The sequence below is a fragment of the Pelodiscus sinensis genome, chromosome 17 (assembly GCF_052426305.1).
Source record: "Pelodiscus sinensis isolate ZL-2025 chromosome 17, ASM5242630v1, whole genome shotgun sequence".
Taxonomy (NCBI): Eukaryota; Metazoa; Chordata; order Testudines; family Trionychidae; genus Pelodiscus; species Pelodiscus sinensis.
Window position 1 is genome coordinate 11455462 of NC_143068.1, and position 8376 is coordinate 11463837.

The 8376-nt window shown below is 47.2% G+C and overlaps 1 pseudogene; it reads left to right on the forward strand.

Annotated features, from left to right (window-relative positions):
• The first annotated feature begins 1560 nt into the window (after positions 1 to 1560).
• LOC149523456 (uncharacterized) lies at positions 1561 to 3741 on the forward strand (annotated as a pseudogene).
• Positions 3742 to 8376: the final 4635 nt, after the last annotated feature.

Consider the following 8376-nt stretch of genomic DNA (forward strand, 5'->3'; position numbering starts at 1 on the left):
AGGATACATGGTAAAAACAAGAAAACATTTTAATTATTCAATAGATACAGCAATGCCATTTTCATGATGAATATAACTGGTTGTTGAAAACTGAGAATGTCTCTCTTTTTCCCCTGTATCAGTATATCACTGAATTACAGACCAAAGGCAGGTCTACACTGGCGAGGTTCTGCGTAGGAAAGCAGCTTTCTGCAGTGAGCCCCCCAAGGTATACACACTACCAAGCCACTTTGTGCACAGAAACCGTCCAGTTGAGGCGAACTAAAAAAAACCATCCTAATGAGAGGCAACAGCTTTCTGCACTGTGGCTACAGCACTGCCATGCCAGCGCAGACACTCTGATCTATTAGGCTGTGTCTACACAGGGCCACTTATTCCAGAAAAGCAGTCACTTTTCCGGAATAACTTGAAAGCTGTCTACACTGGCCACTTGCTTTTCCGGAAAAGCACTGACGATCTACCGTAAAATTGTCAGTGATTTTCTGGAAAAACTATGCTGCTCCGGTTCGGGCAAGAGTCCTTTTCCGGAAAAACTGTTCCGGAAAAGGGCCAGTGTAGACAGCCCAGTAGTCTTTTCCACAAAAAAGCCCCGATCATGAAAATGACGATTGGGGCTTTTTTGCAGAAAAGCGTGTCTACGTTGGCATGGACGCTTTTTCGGAAAAAGTGCTTTTCCGGAAAAGCATCCTGCCAATGTAGACGCACTTTTTCCAGAAATACTTAAAATGGAAAACTGTTCCGTTTTAAGCATTTCCGGAAAAGGGTGCCAATGTAGACACAGCCTTGCAGACTTGCAGCCTTACAGACTCTGGAGATGCCCCACATGGTCTGCTCTTACGTCTCTGATCATTGATTCGAACTCTACTGCTCTGCCCTCAGGTGACCATCCATCAGCCCCATTCTTTACATTCCATGGGAATTTTGAAATTCCCCTTCCTAGTTGCCTGGTGTAGAAGCTATTTTATGTTTAGCTAGAAGCCATCTTGTATATCAGAAACCATTTCAGCTTTTCTCTCAAGCACGTAGACCAGAGTGAACTTTCTGTCACCCCGTGAGAAGAGGCCTACAGGATGGGCTATTGGTATGTGTTAATTGGGCTGGTTGGGACAGGAGATGTACTCCCTCATACCTGTCCACCATCTTGTTGATAAGGCTTTGTTTTTCCAAATTTAATTGAGGATTTCTGTAATTAGATGCCCTGACGTCAGACTGTTTGGCTAAGGGTATAAAGATACTAGGATTGATTGTATTAGCAGCTTTACTGGGCCTGGCTTTGCTGGGACCACGTTTGGCTCACTTTGCTTTACTGATCAATAAAGGAAATCAGTTGTTAGCCACCTAAACAGAGAGGAGCGTGTTTTTGCTTCGACACTGGTGATGCATGCAGTCATCTCAGTGCTTCTTTCCAGGGGACTGAGGTTGCTTCACACACCACGTGATCCCCTGGTTGGAACAAAGCGTAGGTTCTGGCCCACATCAGCATTTGGGGAGAGGAGACTGTCCGGCTTCAGCTGTGCTCCAACCGTAGCAATGAGGATACCTACACAGATATTATGCCTCATGACAGAAAGAAGCCATGATTGGAACACTGCAGTGCCGGGTCAAGGGTGAAGGAGCTGCAGAATATCCACAAGGCATGGGAGGAAAACCACTGTTCCGGTGCTACACCCACAAGCTGCCAGCTCTACAAAGAGCTGGACGTGATACTCAGTGGTGATCCCACCTACACCGCAAAGCCCACCTTGGCGCAGGGGCCCGTTGAGAATGGACCAAGCAAGGAGGAGGAAATTGTGGACAAGGATACGGAGGAGGCAGGGGACCGAGAGGCAGAGGACATGCTGGTGTTCAGAGATGCATACAGCCAGGAGTTCTGCTCTACCCCGGACACGGCTAACCAATCATAGCAGTCGGCATGTGGCAAAGCGGAAATTGTAAAGGAGGCCACTGGCAAGCTTTACTGCTCCAGCCTCTTCCCTGCTCAGGCCTCTGGATTATGGAATTGTACTAATAGGAGCATTCTAAAAAAGTGACGGAGGTCCTTCCAATGATTTGGAAGTAACCAGAGACTTAAGCCAGCAGTTGATTCCATCACTGCTACCGGCCTGAACCAAGATCTTTGCAATTGCCATATGCATTTGATTCCTCTAGCCAATTTTAACTCTCACTTTACCTTCCTTTAATAAACCTTTAGGCTACGTCTACACTGCAGGTTTTTTGCACAAGAACACTTGTTCTTGCACAAAAACTTGCAGAGCATCTACACTGCACGCACGTTCTTGCGCAAGTAAATTTACAGTACTGCGTCGGAAACAGGGCTTCTTCCAGAAGAGTTATTCCTCTCCCCATGAGGAATAAGTCCTCTTGCACAAGAGCTCTCCCACAAGAAGGCAGTGCAGACAGGCAACATGAATTTCTTGCGCAAGAAACCCCTATGGCTAAAATGGTCATCAGCAGGGCTCGCCGAACCGTGGTGAGCCCTGCTCGCCAGCTGCGCTGTCCGGCGATCGCCCGAACCCTGCTCTTCCTGGTTGCAATCTACTCAGCCTGGGCGAGTAGATTGCATTATTTGTCGAGCCCTGGTCATCAGAGCTTTCTTGCACAAGAGAGCATCCACACTGCCATGGATGCTTTTGCACAAAAGCTCATGGCAGTGTGGACACTCTTGTGGAAGACCTTTTTCACAAGAACTCTTCCGCAAAACAGTTCTTGCACAAGAAGCCTGCAGTGTAGACGTAGCCTTAGATTTTAGATACTAAAAGATTGGCAACAGCATGATTTTTGGGTAAAATCTGTGATTTGGGTGTGGGATCAGAAGAACATTTTGATTAATGAGACTGGTTGTACAGAACCATTCATCTCTGAATCCAGTGGTTTTGGTCATGATAAAAGAACTGGAATACTTCAGGAAACTGCTTTTAGGACTTCTTGTTGGGTAGTGTGGTGAAACAGAAATTTACTCCTGAGGCTGGTTTTATTATTCTTCCATGACATATATCTGCAGCATTATGGCATATTCCTGCCCTATTTCTCAGCAGTTTGTCCTGAATTTGGTATTTCCAGATGTGACCCACAAAGGCACAGTTACGGGTGGGACAGCGAGAAGAGGGACTGAAAAAGAGAATGCGAGCCCCCCAGAATGAAGCCATGGAGCGGCTCGTCAATGTTATGGAGTGCCAAGCAGACATGCTCCCGGTGCTCAGAGGAATGCAAACCCAGCATCTCCACGCCCGTCCTCCCCTGCAACCACTATTGCAAAACTATTTCCCATCTCCCTTCACCCCTGACACCGCCAGCACGCTCCTGCCAGCATTGTGACTCCAGTCAGTACCTGCTGCACTCTGCACCTGCTCCATCACAGTCCAGTTCTGCAGTCTCCTGGCTCTCAACACTTGTTCCTCCGCAGTTTAACTCTGCTGAAATACAGTACCTGCTGCACTCTTCACCAAAGGACAAGGTTGCATAGGATACCTGAAGATACACAAGTCTCATCTCTCAGCCTTGTCCTGTGAGAGAGAAACCATCACAATGTGTGACCAACCTTCATAGTGTGGAACACCTAGATTTTGTTGCATTTATGAAAGAAATGACATGTTTTAACAGCTTTCAAGTACAATTGCTGATTTAAAGGTGTTTTTTACTCTAAATAAACCAGTTTTGCAACCTGTTACACAGTGGAAGTAGCTGTGGGTGTGAGGAGAGAGTTGTGTGTGTGACTTTTATGGGGCACAAAGAGAAAGTGGATTTGGGCCCTGCCCAGACTCCTATCATACACAATGCTGGGAGTATCAAACTTCTTCCCTCCATGCACAACTAATTCAGGCAGACTTCACAACCCCTTCTGTCTTGGCCCCACTCCTCTGCTCCTCTCTTTGCCTTCCAGGAAGCAGGAGAGGCCTGCAAGGGAGAAAACCTTGTTGTTTTCCAGGAGGAGCAGAGGAGTTTAGGAAATACAGCCTGGACGGTCATATTTTTCATAGGAGGAGAGGGCAATGTTCCAGCCTATGAAAAGCTGAGCAACCCAGGGAATGTTCAAGCCTGCTACTTTCATTCCCGTTTCACAAAAAATATAGCGGTTCAACCTCTCTCATGCCTCATCTTCCCCCAAACCAGTCAGCTCTTGGGCTCCCTCTCTGACCCACATTTTTCTGTTTGGCCGGTCTGGGGCACCTACTGCTCAAAGGAGGGTTTTCTTTCTCTTTTACCTTTGCATGCTGCTCCCTATCCATGTACCGCTTGCTTGGATATGCAGTACATGGAGACAGGGTGCTTGAGGCTGGGAGAGATGGAGCAGACCAGTATACTTGAGAACCCAGCACCCCAGAACAACCACAAACAAGATGGCTGTGTCTACATTGGCACCCTTTTCCGGAAAAGGGATGCTAATGAGACACTTCAGAATTGCAAATGCCGCGGGGGATTTAAATATCCCCCGCGGCATTTGCATGAACATGGCTGCTGCTTTTTTCCGGCTCGGGGCTTTGCCGGAGAAAAGCGCCAGTCTAGACGGGATCTTTCAGAAAATAAAGCCTTTTCCGGAAGATCCCTTATTCCTGATTTTAAGAGGAATAAGGGATCTTCCGGAAAAGGCTTTATTTTCTGAAAGATCCCATCTAGACTGGTGCTTTTCTCCGGCAAAGCCCCGAGCCGGAAAAAAGCAGCAGCCATGTTCATGCAAATGCTGCGGGGGATATTTAAATCCCCTGCGGCATTTGCAATTCCGAAGTGTCTCATTAGCATCCCTTTTTCGGAAAAGGGTGCCAATGTAGACACAGCCGACAGGTTTTGTGATGCCAAGCAATCACACTAACTTGTAGTTTACTGCTGTTGCTACATTGTCGCCACTTCTCTGTCTGCCCTGGTCACACTGTCTTTATTTACAGTCTGATTCCCCATATCCATGTCAAGCAGCATAGCAGAGCATCCCCATTGAGTCAGTGGGGTCACTCATGGGCATAGTATCAGACTCTGTCTTTAAAAATGTTCAAAGCTGTTTAGGTATCTAACTCCCTCTGAAATCAGTTAGATAAACATATACCCTTTAGAACGTGGGCCTAATCTCTTTGGGACTGCGATCAGCTCTGCTGGTTATCTAAGAAGTACAGGTTGAACCTCTCTAGTTTGGCACTCTCTGGTCTGGCAACATCTGTAGTCTGGCATGATTTTAGTTAGCCAGGTGTCCACTTATTATGGATGTGGCTATTTCCCACAGTCACATATAGTTCATTTCCAGCCCTGGCTCTCAGTGTTCTGGGCTGTTACTTAACTCTAATTTATTCCTAAATGTCTTCCACTGCTTACTGGATTCTTAAGTGCTGGTAATGCTGCTAGACAATACTGATCTGCCATGGCTCAGCAAATTCTCTAGTTCAGCACCAGTCATGTCCCAAGGATGCTGGACTAGATAGATTCAACCTGTACTTAATACTTATTTGGAGCATTGGATCAATAATGATGTGACAATTCTGAAGCAGTTTCTAAAGGTTTAATAGGACATGCAGCAAGTGAAGAGAGCTGAATGTCTGTCTGAACCTGTGCTTTATTATCTGCTCCAACTCCCAAGAGGAGTCTTAGGGATGGATTGTAAAAGAGGACATTGCTGAAAGAACTCTGGCCGTTGTCAGCTTTGATAATGATGATTGACCTAGCTGTTCTTAAACAGGGTGCACCTCTGAAGCCAGAAAAATAGTTTTGTTTAAATTCCCATTTGGAGTATCTGCTTTGTCTTTCACTAATAACAATTTTGACTAGTTGCCACTTTTTACTGTGATCCTTGTACGTCATTACGTGTGATATGCCATATGAGGAACCTTGACTGTTGTGCACTGTAAGCTACCCACTGCTTGAGGTCCACCAGAGCTTGCTCGGGGCAGATAGGGTCAAATCTTGCTCACATTCAAGTCAATGGCAAAATATTTCAGCCCCTTTTTGACCACCAACATGCCCTCTCTTGTGTCTGACAAGCAATTAAGGCTACACTCCAGCAAAATGCTTAAACACATACTTAACTTTAAACTTGACGTCAAAGCAATTACTCACATACTTAAAGTGCTTTGCCAGATCAGGACATTAAACTACATCTGAGTAAATGATTTAATCATACAAATGGAGCTATCCCAATCAAGAAACGTCTCTTTTTTAGAGAGTAATCACTGCACCTACAGTACTTGGGCACCTCACGCTTTAGCCCTGAGTACTGGTTTCTGCATTTCCTACACGTGCTTAAATATTAGTTTCAGATAAACACAAACAAAATGTGTACTATTATAAACGGATGAAAAAAATAGAGTGATTTTCCATCACAGCTGAGACATGCTATACAGTATAGGTTGAGACAATGTGGACTCAGCTCTGAAAAGATCCTGATTGGTGAACACACTGGAAAGTCTGAAGACTGTTATTATCCCCTCTAGCTGAGTCACAGTGGCCTAGCATCAGAGTAACCATCAAGCTTTTCGTTTTCCATTATTCTCATCCCCCAATCATTCATTTTAACAGACTGTAAAACAAGTGGAAATTGGCTTCACCTTGGAGAGACTATTATACCTTTGCTACACTCATTCATTCTAAGTGAAAAGCTTGATAAAACTATTATTTTAAAGCTCAGGGTGATCACAGGGAGCAATGTACTTATTGACATTAACTTCAGCCGAGATTTGCAGATTGCTCTCTCTATGACCCATTAGAGAGAAACAGACCTTTTTTTTTCCATTTTAAATTGCACAAATGGGACCTCATAAAGAGCAATAATATTAATATAGCAACAGTCTCTTGAAATGCTCACACATGATGGGCCAACATTTTCAAAGTTGTACATGTGGATTTGCACTTTGTGCACACAAATAATCACATGTACATATTCACTTTGTGCAAATGACTATCAGTTGGTGTGCACAAGCAATTGCATATATATTTGTGTGTGCTAATGTGTACACATTTTAATAAAGAAATCTCAAAATAAGAGCCCTGTAATCCAAACTTAGTAATGCTTCCATTAAGCTTGCAGAAATGTGTGTGTGAAACTACAAGACTTACCTGGGGTTGCCCAGGTCTGGCCTGGGTGTGGGGGACCCGGCCTGGGCATGTGGATAGGGGAAAACGGAGGCTGTGCAGGCCTACTTTGCTGGCGCGCCACAGGCCAGGCCAGGCCAGGCCAAGCGGGAATTAGTGGGGAATCACACAGGCCTCTCCCACTGGTGCTCCCTGGGCCTGGGCCAGGGAACAGGGCTGTGCAGGCTGGCTCACTGTGGCCATGCTGGGTGGCCTGGCAGCACTGGCCTATGGGGGAAGGGGGCGGGGGAGAGAGAGACTGTCTTTCCCCCCCCCCGTCTAGGGTCAAGGAGGAGGAGTTTGAGGCAAGGAGGCCACTTACCTGGGCCAATGGCAGGCAAGATGGCGATGTCCCCACCTAGCCACTCCCTTGGTGGTGCAGCTGCCCCACTGGATACTCTATAGCAGGGGTGCGGAACCTCAGGCCTGGGGGCTGAATGTGCCCCCCCCTGGCTTGCCTGGATCGGGCTGAGGCTTAGTGACCCCTCCTGCATTGGGAAACCCACACTGGCATTCCAGTCTCCTGCCACCCACCCCCAGGGCTGGAGCATACACAGTCTACCAGCCTAGGGTCCCCTACGCTCTGGTGTGCAAGGGGAATGTGGGGAGTGTCTTTCTCCTTCTGAATCAGGGGCTTCTCACTTGTGTGCAGTCCCCAGCTGATTTTTCTGTGGGTCAGCGATCCCAGACCCAAAAGAGGTTTCCAGCCCTGCTCCAGTGTAGCTGTCCCCAGTGCTTGCTGTCCCCAGTGGTGATGGGAGTGCCACGTCCCTCCTCTCTGTGCCCCTCCCCTTCCATGTTATGGAAAACAATGGAATCCCAGACGCAACCAAATCCTGACCTTGCTCTAAGTTACAATAAGAGAAGGCAGCATACCCAATTCGGTGGTCCTAGCTCTTAACATTTAGGAGTGTTTGAACAAACAGACTTGCAAACAAACAGATGCACAAATGTCTTTCTAGGTAGAGAAGACATTGACAACTTACCTGGCATTGTCCAGGCCCTTCAGGGCAGGGGGATGGCAGTGCGGGGGATGCAGGAATCCGAGCAGGGCCTTGCAGATATGGGGAAGAGCAAGGAAGGATGCTTGGGAGCATGGGGGAGGATGAGAGTGAAGGGTGAGAAAGAGTTCAGCATGGGGGAGATCCCATCTGGCATGATTCCCCCCCCCCCCTGTCTCCCAGGGACCAGGGGCCTTCTTCCTCCCACTCCTAGCCAGCCAGAAGTCTTCCCTCCCATCCCCCAGTGCAGCAGCCAAGGGCTGGGGGAAAGGGGTTTGCAGTAAGGGGGCTACTTACCTGGTCAGGTGGCAAACAAGACGGTGCAGCC